Below are 18667 nucleotides of genomic sequence, written 5' to 3'. Positions count from 1 at the left end.
ATTTAATTATATTAGATAATAAACCATATAAAACTAATGCATTTTAATATGATTCTAATAGAGAAAGATTTCAAAAATATATTTAATTCATTCTATGCTTTGATATATTGTTTTGTGAAGTTTAAGCATAAAGAATTCTTGGTTATGGAAAATGTAGAAATATATGTTCTTGAATAAAATAGTCTTAGTACGATAGTCATATCTCCCTAATGAACCATTGGATCATGTTGAAATTTAAATATGTTGTAGAGGGCCAAGTTGCGCCAATTTTGATCAGAGCAATCGAATAAATTCGATCATGATAAAAAGTTATGAATGACTGAGTTTGGGTCTATCCTAGGGGCAGTGACAGGACAATTTGTGATGAATTAAGAATTTTCTGCTAAAATAATTGTTCTCTAAATTTACCCATAAAAGGGTTTGTTCATACACATCTAAAAATATAATTGATAGAAAGATTACATCTAATCATTTGAATTTTCACTATAAAATTTCTATTTTAATTTCAAATTTTGTCTATCTAATTTAATATAAATTCGAACCTAAACCTGATTAAAATGTAATTTTTTTCTCATTTGGAACTAGGTTTTTTCTATTATTTTTTTCTCAACCAAATAAAATATCTAGAATCCAATTTCAAATAGTAGATTCAATCACAGAGAGTATTCAGACACATAAAATAGATATGATAAAGACAGGAAGAGAAAGAGTGCAAAGGGAATATGAGAATATCACGAGTGCACTTGGATATTGATGCTAATTTGCCATGCCTCAGAAGTCCATAGAAAATCTCTTCTTTCTCCATCATTCACAATTCTTTCAAGAATCCAAGCCGATCAAATCCTCCAAGTGATTAGAAATGCTAGAAGGAGCATAGAAGCAAGTAGAAAATATATGAGCATATGAATCTTCTCCCATGCATGTAAGCTTTGAAGCTTCTATTTTTTGCTTGTAGCTTGTGACTTCCATTAAGCTTGTAGCTTCCATTCAGCTTTTCATTTAAGCTTCTATAAATGCTTGAATATCAAGAGCTCTCAGGAAACTTTTGGAATGCTTCTTGAAACCGCTGAAAGGTGTCACCAACTAAGCATGGTTCTTTTTCAATCCTTTTTGATGAGTCATAGAATTGTAGACACATTGTGCTTAATTGATGCACTAACCCCTGTGTTGTTGACACATGTTAATTCCCATGCAAGCTTGTAACTCCAATTTACTTTACTCTTTCTAATTTAATTTATTCATTTATTAAGTCTCATGCACTAATTTTAATATCTCCACTTTTCAATCTTAATATATTTATATTTTAATCATATGATATTTAGAATCTTTTAATAATTTAAAATATATTTTCCACTTTTAAATTTTATTTTCCAAAACATTATTGCTAAAATATTTATTAGCTTTAATAATATTATTATTTAGTCATTTATTTAAAAATGAGCTCCAAATATATTATAAATATTGTCACATTCCAAATTTAACATTATAACTTTTATCTTCCAATTTAATTATTTTATTTTCAAATTTAATTATTTTATTTAATTAATTTCCCAATTAATTAAATAAAATAAATATTAAAATACCATATTAATTTTTCATTAAATTAAACCATTAATTAAATCTTTTAATTAGGCTTAATTAATAGAAAATACTCCAAAGACTCACAAAGGTAAAAATACGAAAAATCCATCATTGCCAAAATACATACAAAATCAAACCAAGGGTTTAAATCACGAATTACATTCATCCAACATATTCAGAGGGTACTCAACTCAGATAGTTGACCTAATTTTTCAATTAGAAAAAATGGCTTAAAGGGTTGCGATTTGGACTTGAGAATTTATCTCCCCTCTCTTATCATTGAGATAATGTGATAGGGTACGCTCATCCTGGCAATTCAGGGAAGTCGATACCCGGTATCTGCAACTTGCATAAAAATCATACATGTACAAGCACAATATATATACTAAACTAACCAGGCAATGGCAGTAAGTGGTGCATCGTGTAGATCCTGACTAGCAGGTGACTACGACTCCCTTCCTTAACCACATCAGACACGCCATACAAAAGAAAACACGCAAAGCAAACATACACACCATACACATGGGGTAAGTATCCATAAGAAAATACATATGATAATAAATCATCTTACTAATCATCATTAATAATTGCGAACACTAAAAATAATCATCATACATACATGAAATGTAGAGTCTAAGTAATCTCATCACATAATAAACTGAATCCATAGCTCAATATCTAATAATCTCAAAACAATGCTGCTAACCAACAACATAAAACTAGCTCTAAAAGAGTTCAGCAATGATAACAAAATGCGAACTAGGGGCAGGCACTACATCTTGGACATGTTCATTGATTATGATAAGGGCTTTACTAGAATCAGATGTTTCCCCAATAAGTTGTGAATTATTACATGACTCTACTTTGATAAATTCCACTAGTCTATCTAACTCCTTAGGATTTGATTTTAAATAGTGAGTAGTAGATATAGTAACAGTAGAAGATTTACAAAACTAAACTATATCAAAGGAAGAAGAAGGACTTGGATTTATAAAAGTTTTTTTATGAGTATTTTCCATACCTTTGGAGGGATCTTTAATAGGTTGAGATGAATCCTTTGTCTTCGTAACTTGTGGATTGGAGTTTTTCCTGGGGGAAATTTGGATGCTCTTTGTCCTCTAGTTAACATTGAATATGAAGGATCATTTGTTTCTAAAAGAACATCTTCATTTCTATCAGAAACAAATTCATATTCTAGGAAGAAAGTATGCGAGGTACTGGCTTTAGGTGAATCTGTCTCAACTTCAGTAACAATTTCATGTTGACCCTCAGTCTCTTTCATTTGTAAATGCCTCAACCAATCCATGCAATTTTCACCATCATGGTCAGTGGTGAGATGAAAAGAACACATTACCTCTTTGTTAGGAGGGGTTTCAATTTGTAGCTTATTCTATGAGCTAGGTAACTGATAGTACCTTTTCCTTGTTGTGTGAGGAAAGTGTTTCATCCATATTGGTTTTGATATTGATTGGGATAAGTACCAGGTCTACCTTGTTATCATTTTAGTGTAATGAGATCATTAATGAATCTTTGGACTATTTGATCTTTGTTTGTGGAGGTTAGAGGGCTAGAAATTTGCACATCTCTTCTCCATTTTACTGCTATTATTAGATCATCCTCTAATTAAATGGCTAACCTTTGGATTGTAACTAGATCAACTAGTACATTTCTTCTCATATGAAATTATATATTAAGAGGCATTTCTCCTATAAGGAAAATTTTTCAATTTTCAACATTGGGCCTTGAGGTTGTAGGGATCCTTTCTAGAAGTTTATTGTACTTAGTCATGAATTCTCTCATGGGCTCATGCATTTCCTTCTTAATTTGAGACAACTAGATTAGGAGAGAATTCCCATCACTAGGAGTTTTGAAGCTTCAAAACCAAGAGTTATGGTGTCCCAACTAGTTATAGAAGCATGAGGAAGGTGGTTAAACCAATCCATAGTAACATCAATAAATGTTTGGATGAAAATTTGAGCTGAAACATCTTCAGTAGGGACATCTATGGTTCCACAAGTTGGTTTGAAGGAGCTTAGGTGATCCTTAGGTAGAACTTTTCCATCTCCACTAAATTTTGGTAAAATATCTTTAACACCTTTGGGTATGGCCCCAAGGTTTACTCCAACTTGGAGAGGTCCATTCTATTGACCCCAAAAATCCATAGGGGAACTATATTTAGAGGTGGAATGTTTAAAATAGTAGATATTACAATGTCAAGAATATCAAGAGGTTGCAGAGATAGGAGAGGCTATGAAGGTGGTGGGGAAGTAAGTCTATTAACTAACTATACTTTCTTTTTCCTCTTGTGAGTATGATATGGTTTAAAATCAATTAATTCTAGAGCTTCAAAGTCATCATTAGTAAGACCATTTTCCCTATCAGCTCTTGTGAATCTCTCTTCAACCAACTTTATGTTCCATATACTGAACTTCACTTTGGCCCTTGGGCTAGTCTATTTACTACTCTAGCTTCTTGAAACATAGGAATTCCTCTGAGTCATTCACACATTTTTTGTTCTCTTTCAAGAACTCTGGATACTTGAAGATATTACTTATTGTTTGCTCTTTCTCTGTAGGCTACTGCATTCAAGTAAGATATGATATCTTCTTGGGTGTCATTAAAGCCAAGATTGGGTTGCAAAATAGGGAAGATATCATAATGGGGGAGTACCACACTAGAGCATAATATCAACTTCTAAAATATTAAAATACTACATCTTTTTTGATCGACTCCCTTGTAGAGTCGCCAAAAATCTATTGGCTAACAGATTTGTCTTTTAAATAAAGAAAAGGATGAAATAATCTATGCCCAAGTTCACAAGAAAAATATAATTTTCCAATAGTTGAGGAATCTTTACACTTGCAATTCCTCTCTAAATTTTTGTAAGGTTCAACTTCCTTATTGGATTTTCAATCAAAACTACCTTTCAAATAAGGATTACTTTTAACTTGAAAGTAATAAGGCTTCCCATCTATTCTTGGATAGGGGGAACAATCTAATCAACAATATAGCTTTGAATAAATACAAATAGATACAAAAGAGAGAACACATAGTTTCACTATCAATCGCCTTCCAAAAAAAAACAAATTTGATACAATATTCACCATACGAAAGAAATATCCAGCACATAAGGAATCCCAATAATTCAATGTTGATTCAATACTAAATCAATAATGAGAAAATCCAAACCATACATCTTTCAAAATTCAATCATTTCTTTTAAAAAAGAACAATACTATTTAGATATGATAATAGAAAAACTTAGAAAATTTGCATAATCATAAAATTTTAGATAAAATGGTCACAACATGATATAGCAATTGATCTGAGAATCTCCTTGAAAATCCAATTCTTGGACAACTAAAAGTAGTTATAAAAAATAACATGAAATAGGGTATGTAGACCCAGAGTTTAACATTTAAAAACCATAAAACTAAAAGGTTTTTTGAGAGTAATTAAAATAGAAAACATTAAACATGCACCAGTTTGTCAAGTGATTTCCTCTTCTTCCTCATCTTTAGTGTCCTTAGTGTCTTCAACATCACCTTGTCCACGTGCTAGCTTCCATATCCTAAATGCATTCATGAATTCAGTCATGGAGATCATGTTTGGGTTCTTGATGCTTTCCAAGCTATTCTTCCATATTTCCTTGTCCAGTTTCATTTGATTCATATTGTCTAAGTAACTGAGGATCCATAGAGCGTAGATCCTTGACATCACTTCTCTCTTGGCTAGCTTAGAGAACTCAAAGAATTTGAGATCGATCTTGACTTTCATTGACTTCATGCATTCTTTATGTTGTTTGACCACAATCTCCACATCGAAGTCTCCTTCTCTAAGAGGATTAGGCAAAGCCAAACCAATGGACTAGAAGTCACTCCCTATCTGCTCCAGTAGTGTCTTGAAGTCCCTTTCACATGATTGCATTCTTGAAATCATAGAAGTATAGCTGGACACCCTCTAGGCTATGTTTTTTCTCAAAACCTAAATAAACCTTGCATCTACATGTTGCAATGGGTTCTCTTGGAGGAATTTTTCTAGTCCAAAATATTCTACTTCCAATAATTGAGACACCATGGCTTATAGTTTATTAGCTTCTATTTTACAATGTCCAAACTAAATACGAGATTCATCAAGTGCAATGCTAGCTAGAGAAACAATCTCATCCAAATTTCTCATGATTTTGGTGACTTGGCATGTTACTAGATTAATCCAAGTGAACACTAGAGACATCATCATTTTTCCTTTTCTCTAATCTTCTAATAGCTATTGATTTTCAAGGGCATTGGAATCAAAAGTAGTTTTTGACTGATTTCTAGGAACTGAGCTTTGACCTTTCAATGAATTTATATATTCAGTCATTGCATTATTTTTTAGCTTTTAGCCTTTTCTTCTGAATCCCATCTTGTTGTCATTGCAGGACAATTTTTTTTGTGGATGCATCTACCTAGTGTTCCTTTGTCTCATGATTTGTTACCCCTAAATCTATATGTGCAACTTAAAAGTTTCTCATGTCCAACTTTTCAGCTCCCTCTTTTTCACTATAGGTGGCTACCTCTACTATGCTCCTCCTAGTCATACTATCAAAGGTTATCCTTGACATGATTTATTTTCTTTTATGTTTAGGAGCCTCATTAGTGTACTTACTCATAGTATCATCAACAAGAAAAGAAATTGGAAGTAGACTCCTTTTCTTATTCACAAAGGCCACAAGCCAATTAGGAGTGATTGCATCCCATTGTGATTTGGCAACCCTCTCTAGGGTGGTTGTAGTTTACATCCTTGGTGGAGATGAACCGATGGTCATTTTAACTCTTTGCCTATTATCAATGAGTTCTCCACCTTAATCTTTGTCTTGTTCACCATCAACCTTGATCACTTGTTGAAAACTTACTAGTGCCAACATTCTAGTTTTCTTGTTGGAACAGGTTCTCTACACAAGAGGGGGCTTATGAATCTTTTTCTCAGAAATTCTTGACAACCTTGTACTACCTTCAATTGTAAGACCAATTTTTGAAACAAAATCAACCTAGACATTAACATGTGTTCCCTTTTTCAATTTCAACCAAGACTTTTTCCTTTTAATCAAATTTTCTATTTTTTCAAAGATATCATCCTCCTCTTTGGAATCCCAATCTATAACATGGTTTACTAGTTCAATTTCTTTGGAAACTAGAATGTTCATCCCATTCTCTTCTATACCTATAATATCTATACCCAATTTTAATTGAAAAAGGAGAATTTGAGAAATGGTGAACTTGGATAACTCCCTTCTCTTTACCTCTAACTCATCAGCACAATTCTCCTAGTAATCTTCCATAGTGGGTACATGTATAGTTTACACCTGATTATCAAATAAGCTATGAATGATTCCTTTGCTGTCAGAGTTTGGCCTATCTTGACAAGGACCAAAATTGAATTTAACTAGGTTTTAGCTTATACACTTTTCATCTTCCACACTCCCACATGTTAATTTACCTAGTTTAAGTAGAAAAATGATGTCACAAGCTTCTTGGACTAAGAATTTGTTTATCACAGTGACCAATTACCATGCTACTTCTGCCAAGATGAAACAATCAAAGAAAAATCTGGGTAGATGAATAGGTTCTTCATCAAAACCTCCCTCTCTTAAGTGACAATCTATGTTGTAGGAATATTTTCATATCAAGACACAATCTTCTAGAAAAGACATCATGAACATTTATAAAGTTTTCCAAAAGTTTATCTTTGTGCAATGAAAGACAACAGATGCATATGGCAATACTGTCAGTCCAGGGTTCATGTGGAAAATATTACAAATCCTACATAGTGGTAGGCATGTATATTAAATAAGATCACATGAAGAAATCCTTTTTCAGATTTAAAGCACCTTTCAACTAATCACTAAGAGAACTAGCTATTAACTCTACCCAATCTATAAATTGTGACCCTTTTAACAGAATTTGAATGTAGAAGTACATCCAATTTTTAAAAATAGAGACATTAGGGGAACCAAAAATTCTATGTAAAATAAACATTATATATTAAACATGGGTAGTCATTAGGCTTTCCTTCAAAGTTTTGGGAAATCTCAAACTCCCTTTATAGAAAGATTCAGTTCAACTTTTTGCTATAACATTCTTATAATCACTTGCTTTCTCAGAAAATCTAGCCCTAGAAAAGGCTAGGGTAAGATTAGCAAAAAAAATTTCTTCCAAGTGAAACAAGCTAGATACGGTCTCCTTATTGACATTCAATAAAACATTTCCATATTTTCTCAATGTATTTCCCTTAGACATATTATACATATGTATGCATTCTTGAATCAATTCTGGATGCGGGTAAGTTGGTGGGAAGGTGGAGGCCATGACAAAGTTTGTATCCAAAACTTTGGTAGAGAAAGGTTTCACCAGTCTTTCATGCAATCTTTTTGGAAACACTTTCCAAGTCAACCCCTAGCGAGTCTGTATCAACTATTATGGGAGACCTACATTGCAAACTATGAGTGTTCCCAAATAGATGTAATGTAGACTTCATTATTGAGGAGCCCTATTTCACATGCAAAAATAATAGGTTGGAGAAAAATAACCAGAAGATGGAAGAATTACCTAGAGAATGATGATTGTTTCAAATTATGGAAGAAAGCTTGTTTTCTCCATTTTTCCTACAACTACTTTCTTCAAGCAAGAAAAGAAATTTAATGTCTTCTTTTCAAAAGAGAAAAAATTCTTTTAGATGCAATTTGAAAAGGAGGAATTGATCATTAATTGTGTAGAAGATGGAACTAATTTTGGCATTCCATGAAGGAAAGATGATGGGGAAGAATGGGTACTAGCAATAAATTAAGGGGGCACATACTTTTAATGATTACCCTTCTTTAGACATGCAGAATCTTTATTTTCACACCTTCAAACAAAACTTTGGCATGAACATCAATGACAATTTTACTTTAGTCATTAATTGTTTGTACTAACTTGTGAGATCATGATGTCACCTACGACCATGTTGGTGATGACGAGGAAACCAAATGTTGTGTGTCTCATGTACACATGTGTGCATGGTGTATCAAGTGGGTCTACCTAGGAATATAGCTTTGAGGGATGAACAAAACTTTGAGCTCATGAACTAGTTCTTTCGGCACGAAAGCTTCAATGTGTCTTAGTGCTCTTTGAACTTGGTAGAAGAGGTACAAAAGGTTCAAAGGGTATAGGAAAACCTATCTATTGCATGAAGAAAAATTCTAAACCAAAAAAAAGTGATGTTTTGAAGTAAATCACTTTGGATTTAAGATTTCTTAAAAAGGAGGACTTGTTCAACAAGTTAGCTTGAGGAAAAGATTAGTCAAAAACAAAGTGAGGAAAATATGAAAATGTTAGAACAACTTCATTTTCAGGTTTGAATTTTGACAGAACCAATGGTTCAAACCAGAATCATGCGAACAAGAGTGAATCAAAGATAAAGAATAAAAATGACAACTTTGAAAAGCATGAACTAACAAATAGCTAGGTCAAGAACCAAAATTTTGAAACATAAGAAGATAGAGAATGAGGGGGTGTTTACGTTTATTTGGATAAAGAGAAGGATAACAGTAGCAATTAACCATCTCAAGATGAAGGACAATAGAAGGATTAACTTTTTGACTATGATGATTCCACTTTGTACATCACATGCACCCCTAAGAAATAAAATAAAGAAAAATAGATATTTAATGTTGTGCCACAATGGATAAATAAATTAGAGAATAGGAAAAGTATCATCTTCATGATCTCTATCCATATTAAGGATATATTGAGTAACTACAAAATGAAAAATCCTACAATAAAGAAAATTCAAAACTATTGTGAGGGTGTCAAATGACACAAAACATACTCCCTAAAGTAGAAAGGCTTCTTTATACAAGACTATTGAGGTAACTAAGAAGCATATTTTATAGCAATTTCAAATGAAGCAATATTAATGTGGGATTATGGATAGAGAGGTAGTTAATCATTTATTTCACAAATCCACCAAAAAAATTCATATACATTAATAGAACGATGCTAAAGAAAAAAGAAAGTTGAAGAAGATCAATAGGTACATGTCATAGTATACAAAGAGATTTAATAATTTTAGGCTAGTACCTTTTGCACAACCACCCTAGCTATTTGATCCTACTTCTCTTGAGAGAAATAAACTATTAAAATGGATTTAGTGAGGTGAGACAATAGTTACTCTTATAGATAGCTAGATTGATGGGTTAATAGGGTTGGAAAGAAAATCATACAAGACTATAGAGTGGGTTTCTATGATGTAAAAGACTTTCTTCGAGAATTAGAAACCAAGGATGAGGTTTAAGAGATAGATGAAGAAAAGTGGGAAGCGGTCATTACTCACATCCTTGAAGTTGGAAAATATAGGATCTCAAAGCTCCTAATAGAGAGGTGCTAAAAAATATTTGATGAGTAGATGAACATTACTCTCAAAAATAATATTAGTTTGAGAAATCTATTTTTTATAAAAAAACATAAAAGAGCTTCAAGGATTGAAGAAGAGAGAAAGGGATTGTAAACATCATGGTTAATAACATGAAGGTTATCAATCCTTTGCATGTGTGGAAAAATGTTAATAGAGAAAAAATATGGATGCAATAATTAAAGTCTTTGAGATAAGTATGGAAGCAAACAAAAATAAAAGTGACCAAGCTATGGGGGACTTCACTAAAGTCATGTGAATTAAATTAGCATTGTTTATCTAATACAAAGAACTCCCTTAGTATGTTGATGGTGCATGAGAACCTAGGTTTTTGGATTCTCCCTATTCAAAATTTGTTGTGTAAATGGTCTTTGACAAACCATTGAAGAATAAGGCGTTAGAATAGTCCATGAGGTGTGTCTAAATAGGTTAGGAGGGGTTATCAAGAGTTTTTGAAATGTTTTTAGGAATTGGACTCAAATAGGACTTAGGTGGGAAAAAGTTGCTTAAGGGTGAAAGCCTAGAAAAAGAGGTTGACCATAACTAGAAATAGGTGAAACTAAGTTAAATATCCTTATTGAGTCATAACAGATCAAACTAGACACATTTTGGGTCTGAGGAAGAATTTAAAAGAAAAGAGCAAAAAGTTCCTCATCATAACTTTTCATTTTTGCAAAGTTGTCATGACAACTTTGACAATTTTTGTACAACTTTCCACGTAGTCATTATTGGGTAGTTTTTACAAATTCCACACATGTAGGAAGCCTATATAAGGCCATGATATACCCAAGCCAAGGGTTTGTATTCATATCGTATGGAGACATAATGGATTCCTTAGGAATTTTTGATCATTTTTTTCGTAGTATGGTTAAAGAGTTGTTGTTTCAAGTTTTAATGGATTGAACTAGTTCATTTCTCAATGTGCACAAATTTTTTTTTTCTTTCCAAAGAAATAAGCAATTTAGTAATTTGAAACATTTTTTTCAAGCTTACAAAATAAGATTTCTTTGGCCAGGTTGTTGGTCTGCATAGAGTTTCTTGTAGAAACATGGCTCTAACTTCATCTCGAATGATTTAAATCTCATGGACACTTGGAATCAAGTAGAGTATTGTAAATATGTTATAAATATATATTTTTAGGTTTATTGGAGTTGGATGGTTAATTTATCTACCAATCCATATGTGAGCCCTGATGTGCTCGCCAAGGTGAGTTGGTCTTTGCAAGAGAAAAAGACTGGAGAAGGTGGATTGGTTTGTACCAATAAGTTAATGATTTGTGTAGTCAATAGGGTCAAGGAACATAGGAATCAATTTGGGAAATATTTGAGTCCTTTAGATTGGTTTAAATCACTAGAAACCAAATTGGCTACAAAAAGCCCTTAAAACCCTTTAAAATAGGGTCATTTTGGCATAGGGGTGTATGGATGAGTTGAGGGCTCCAAACCAAATGAAACATGGATTTTCCTTGAAAGGGTATCAAGATACCTAGTGATTTTATGGGCTTATTAAGAAGTTTTGGAATAAGAGTCAAATTCCCCATTAGGAGGCCCAATTGGGGCAAATAGGGCTACAAGGTAGAAAGTGGGTTTCGAAGAGATCATTAAGGAGTAGAAATATATGGCCATTGATAAACCCTCAAGGGGCATGGAAGGATAACTTATGAATTCCTAAGAAGCTTATTTTTCAAAGAGTGTGCTGACTTTTTAGAATAGTTGGTTAGGAAACTACCAATGCTAGGGTGTGTTTATAAGGGTAGAGGAGTATGTTGAGGTGATTGATGAGGATAAAATAGTAAGAGGGATAGGAAAGTTATTATCCCTTGGGTTAGGGTGTGTGTGTGTGTGTGTGTGTGTGTGTGTGTGTGTGTGTGAGAGAGAGAGAGTAGTAGATCTAAAGGAAGAGTACTTTAAGGTCTTTGTAGCTGGATTCTCCCCATCAGTTGATAAAGTGATAAAGCTAAAATGAGAGAATAAGACATGTAAAATACACCTTGCTGATTTGAAAAATCCCAATGTGTTAAGAGTCAAAAAATTTGTGAACACGTACAAAGATTGGAGGAGTACTTGTGGTGCCACGTATGGGGGTGGCCAATTTGGTGAAAAGGATAAATGTTATGTTCTTTTAGTAGTTTTATTTTTTTAAACTTTGAGTTATAACTTACAAAATGTACCCATAAAGTATATTTTAAGTCATTTAATTATTTACTTTATTCCTCCATGGGAGGTTGGGTTTTCAAGGAGATGCCCTTGGTTATCAAAAAAAAAAAAAAAGTTTTTAGGATAGAACTTATTAGAAACTATAATTTGACAAAATATTATGTCTTCATTGATTCAAATGTATTTTCAAGACACAATTGAAAATCTAATGGAGAGACATTTAATAACAATTTAGAGTGCCCATATCATTTTATTGATGAAGAGGATTTGAAAGGAAGAGATTTCAAGATGAGCTAGTTGGGTTGATGAGTGATGGGAAGTTGAATATCCTTGAAATACAATGGATACTCGATAAGCTACTCCTTGACATGGCAATTTTTTGTTCAATCAATACATGAAGTGAAGAACACAATAGTTTGAGTCTTAGAGTTGAAACAAGTCATAAGGATAATCTTGATTGAGTATCAGTATTGGTAAATAAATGAAGGACCTAAAGAACAAGATTAAGGGACTTATATAGAAGTCAAACAAAATAGTTGTAGATGAGTGTCAGTTATTTCCAAGAAAATTTATGAAGAATTTCTAGTAGAGACTAAGCATGATAATGACCAAGTGAAACTATTGATGCCAAGTGAGAAAGTTTAGTGTATGTCAAGCTACATAGGGATTACCTAAAAAAATAACATAGGATTGTCCAGTGACAACAATAGTTATAGTTTGAAAAGAATTGAATTTAAGGTCAAGACCATTACACTTTTGAATTATTCCAAGAATGTGGAAGATAATAATTTATAAGCTAACATATTTAATGCATGAGGATATTTTATTTAGTAATCAAAGGCATGGAAATGACTAGAAGTTTCTAGAAGAAGAATAAGGAGAAAAAATGATGCAAGGATTTGATGAATCACACTTGGCCCTAAGATCGACGATGAGATTTAGGTAAAAAATGATTAAAATTACTTATTTAAAATGAGGTATAAGAGATGTTTTCTAAGTTTCTTTTATTGTTGATTGGTGATCTTTAGGAGAAGATGTGGACAGAAGAATAGTAGAGGTGAAGTGTGAAGAGTATGGTGAAGAGTGATTGCTTTAGGAGGTTTTAAGTAGATTAGTGATGGTGCCCAATTATTGAACTAGAAGATGATCATATGGTCATGTAAATTTTCAAAGTGAGATGTATTCTATAGATCAAACCTATTTTTACATTCTAACCATTGTATTAGTCAAAATGTTTTAATCAAGGTTGACCTAACAATCATTTTGTAAATCCTTTAATCAAGGTGACATTATAATGGGATGATCCAAAGTCCTCTAACAAGGCTAGTCCGAAAAGGGAGATTAAATCTTTTAATAGGGTCACATTTAGTCGTGTTTTATGTAACCTTTAATAGGGCTATCTTTTAACTGATCTAAGTTGACAAGAGTGAACAATTGGTAGCATATTACTTGGTGGTTTTTTTTCCAAATTAGGTTTCGACATTAAATCCTAGTGTCAAAGTGTTATTCTCATGTGTGGATGTTATTGTTATACATGCTATATTTGTACAATAGTTTATTGAGAAGTAGTTGACACATATAGGAAACAAAGAATTGTTTAATTACATTAAAAGTTGATTTGTTGATGATATTCTATATATACCAAGTGTGATAAAAGAGAATGATTGAGTTGTTTGAACTACAAGTTAAATTTGTACATCTAATTGTTGGGATAACTAATTCACCCCCCTCTCAATTATTCTAAATCATTATAACAAGAAATGATAGGGGGTTTCATAAAAATCTAGAGATAAACAAAATTTGAAATTTTAGTTTTGTGTAAAATGGAACTTGTGTATTATTAAAGTAGAAATATCATGTCTTTGACAATTGATAGAAGAAATCAATATATGGAAATATTTAAAATATTTGAGTTTGAATTCACTAAAAAAAAATTCTTTGAGAATATTTCATTCTATGTTATACAATATCTTGATTGGTTTAAATGAGTGGGCATTTCATATTTGGAAGGATATATTAATTAATAGTGAATTATTTTTTTCAAATCATGAGTAATGGAGGACTTGATTTTTTTATTTTGTTATTTATTTTGATAATTTCTTTTTTTTTTAAATCTTTGTACAAAAATAATATAAGAAACCTTATGTTCTTTTAGTTTAAAAGAACTTATGTGTATGTAGATTATTAGTTATTATTTAAAAATTTGATTAAGAGAGTTGTATCTTTCCAAAATTCAAAGTCAAGTAATTATAATATACTTAGTTATTGTTTGGCCAATTTATTTCTAAGATTGGGACAGTAAAGTTGATTCAAGAAAAATATCAAGAAATGAGACAAGTCTATTACCCAACATCACTATAAATGATGGATCCCTATATTAAAAAAGAGTTAGAGTATTATTAGAATGTCTTCCTTTGATACAACAAATATTATTTCTTGTTTGTTGTGATACTGAAAATTCAACAAACACATTCTTGAGAAATACATGAAAGAAATATTTCAGGATTCTAATTGTTAAAATGATGAAGTGGAAGAAGAAATTGATTTGGATTTTCCTATGATAAATTATGAACAATAGGGTCCATTAGTTGATTAAAAACTTTCTACTTCTAAATGGGAAAGAAAGGTTAGTAGTGTGAGGTATGTACATCCTTTTAATTTTTATTATTAAAAATGTTACATATTTGAAATTAAATGTGATGACCAACGATTTTGTAGAATCTTTAGGTTATTATATACATTGAACCTCAATTTCTATGGCAATCATTATATGAAGATCTTAAGCAAAATGAGATAACATTTTCATTAGAAACATCTATCAAGAGAAAGGTGATTTCAATTGAGAAATAGGAGGCTATTCTTATTTAAAGAAAATTATCCTAAATGTCTATGATTAATATAACAAAACTTTTTTGGTCTGGAAAATAAACACTTGTAAAAGTTATTAAAAAACTCCTTAATGTATGCATATGAATTTTCAAAGCTACATAAAATGGCACAAAAATATTTCTGCTCTTGAACTTGTCAAGAATAAATTTCACCAAAAATAAGGATTTCCAAATTGTTTTGATATTGTAGATGTAATTCATGTTCATTTTAATCTCCTAGAAAATGCATTCTCATATGAATTGTATGACCAAGATCATAAATATAGTATGCCACTACAAGTCATTATTGATATTCATATATGTTTCGTGGATATTTTATATGTTATACCAAATATATTAATGATTCTAGGATCCTAATAAATTCCACTTTATATATGCTATGTGAAGGTGGGGAAAGGTTAAACAGGGTTTTAGATTTTATTCTCTCAAAAAATATGTGATAGTACAATATTGGTGATGGTGGATATGCATTATTATCATGGTTCATAACACCGTTAATTGAGTTGCAACAAATAATCAAAAGTAATTAAACTTATCCTATCTTAAAATTGTATTTTCATAAAACGTTCATTTGGATGGCCAAAAAGGATTTGAAAAATTTTTTATTTAAAAATATTTCTTCTAAATTTGTAACTACTAACAAAAAGTATTTTATTTTTGTTGCATTTTTTATAACATTATGTTGACAATTGAAGAAGAAGAGACTAAAGTGACTTTTGTTAATGAGTGTGCAAAAATTGTATGAAATAATGAATTGAACTCAAGGAATTCTACTACTAGGTTATCCTAACTTATATTAGTGGAATGTTCACTCGCAATGAGTATGTCATTCATATTACCAATTAACATTGAATTATGACAAAGAGTGTGAATTGTTCTTGTAACCTCTTAAAATGGATGCACTTCATTTTCAGAAATTTTAGCCCTCCTTAGTGTGGTTTTGGTATCTTTTTCTTCTCAAAACTTCCATTTCATTCTCCTTTATCATCTCTTTCTTTCTAACATGGTATTCAAGGTGGAATTTTGATACCCTTTTGACCATATCTCATGTTTAGATCACCATCTTCTAGTTTCTCCTTCACTATCTCATAACACTTTCTATTGCACCCTTGACTTGACCTCTAGGACAAGGTCAAATTAGGTGGACCCAATCTTGTTTAGCTCAACCTAGATCAACCTAGTCCTAGACTAGGTTGACCTATATTAAACTACTTCATGGCAATTTCAGAGATCATGACTCGAATGACTTCAAGGATTTAATTACTTTATGACCATTACCTAGTCTACCCAAGTTGTTTTCCTACCTAAAAAATATTATAAAATGAGTCTTGCGGGCTTCATTTTCATATCTCATTATCAATTATCTTCTCTCCATAAGCAAGTAAGTATTCAAGGAAGTCTTCTTCAAGAAGGAATTTTCAAGCATTCATGTCCAATCATCTCCTTATTCCATAAAGATTATTCCTCCAAGGTGGTTGTGGAGTTTGGATCTAGTGAAAACATCCATCATTCTAGTCCATTCAAATTATTCTATTATTTATCTATGGCATATCACATACATTTCCATACATGAGGTTTTTCCTTCTTTAATATCTTTATAGTTTCTTTGAGTCAAGGCTATTAAACTTACATAATTTATCCTATATCAAAGCCAATTTCATCTACGGAGGTTGGGAGAAAAAAATATTGTAGATATGAAACCAACAGTTCAGAAGATTTCTAGATTCATCACTTTTTGAGTTGCATACTATGAGAACCTAATGGATGAACATCTTACCCTATTGACCTAGTCCTTTTCATAGATTCTGAAAAGATTTCTTGGTTTTGATCCTATTGTCATTTTATTCTGAGATCCATAGTTGGAAGTTCATAAAAGATTAAGATTAAAAAAATTAGAGTGAAAACACATCTTCCTCTAGACATTTCAAGGTGATTCATTTATATTTCATTTCCTTTCATATCTTTACCCCATATTTGTATCTTACTTGGGCTAATTGTCTTTGCATAGCATTTAGATTTACATTATTTAAGAAATTAGTATAATTCAAAATTTATTCTACCCTATCAAAGGGTCAAAGAGAATATTTCCTTGTATTGTATTCTCCCTATAATCTATCTTTAGTATTAGCACCATTCATCTTTTGGGTCCTAGATAATATATTTTGGGTTAGAAGTGAAATCCTATTTGGAAATTCTCATATTTCCCTTTCAGATTGTAGTTGAATGGCTTAGTGACCCCATCAAATGGAGGCTTATAATTCCATTTAAAGTTCTTTAATTTTAGCACTAAATTTTTTGGTGAACCTTACCTTATTACCCTATCTCTTGTACTTAGATATTCCTCTTTCGGCAATCTCTCTTCTTTGGCCTCATCTTCACCACTAAATCTTTTGGTGAACACTTCTTTCCCCCTCATTTTTTCTCTTTGGATTTATATTTTTTGGGTGGTTACCTTCTTTAGCTGAAACAATTTTCCCTTTTCTAGAAATCTCTTAATTCTATTAAGCATTTACTTCCTTTTTAGGTAAACCTTTTAGGGATTTTAAAAATGGCATTCTTTTGGTCCATCATGTTTTTGATGGTTACAACTCTTCTTGTATGATTGTATCAAAGCTATGATATTTAAGAAATTTTCTACCACTTTATGTTATTCATGTCTTTTTATTCTTTTGTTGGAATTTTTCTTTCATGGTTAACCAACACTAAGTTTTTGGATAGAGTATTTTTTAAGAATATCATTATACTTTTATGTGGTTCTCTCATTTATCTTTTAGATGGCATTAGATTTTTTTTTGTGATCCTCCCAATCCTAAACCTCATCCTATTCATACTCTTCTTAATGATGAAACTCCCTCTACGTCTCAAAATATGCAAGGTATGGTTCATGATCCATATATTTCTTATTTTTTAAATGAGTCATTTCCTCCATCACCTCCTCCTACTTCTCAACCTTATTTTCTAATTAATTCTCCTATAATAGATCCTTACAATACATTTTCTCATTCTACCCTCCATGGAACTTCTACTATGGGTTACAACATTATCACTCAAATAAGTTTTATGGGTATATTCCTTGGTACTAACAAGCATGCCATTAAGAACGAGGTATTGACCCTCATACACAAAATCATAAGCAAGGTAGTGGTCATATTCCTTCTTCTAATAACCATTCTTCTTCATCCCTCCCACCTTGAACTCCTTTAAATCTTATTTTTCTAATTCCAAATCTTTCTCCTATTGATGCTAGAGAAGCTTTATCCTTAAGCATTTATCGTCACCTTTTGTAAGATCCTACCTTACAATATAGACCATCAATTCTAAATGCTATTATTATATTTTAATGGCATTTTTCTATAGTAATGAACATTCTATTCATAATTTTATATAATTTTTCATTTATGTTCATATAATAGAATTAAAGATGGTAAACTTTCTTATACATAAGATATTATTGTCTTGTTCACAAAAATACTTATCATTTATAACCCATATTATCACCACTCCCTATTATTTTGCGTAATATTTTTACAAGTTGTACAATAGGCCCTTTCACTTTTTAACCTTCACTAGGGGGAAAGGATAAATCTTTTTAAGGATCTATTTTGGTTATTT

Source organism: Cupressus sempervirens, chromosome 4, assembly GCF_028749045.1.
Source record: "Cupressus sempervirens isolate cs-2001-9-10 chromosome 4, ASM2874904v1, whole genome shotgun sequence".
In the NCBI taxonomy this organism is placed as follows: Eukaryota; Viridiplantae; Streptophyta; class Pinopsida; order Cupressales; family Cupressaceae; genus Cupressus; species Cupressus sempervirens.
The sequence above is the reverse complement of the archived record's forward strand: the minus strand, read 5'-3'. Positions refer to the sequence as shown.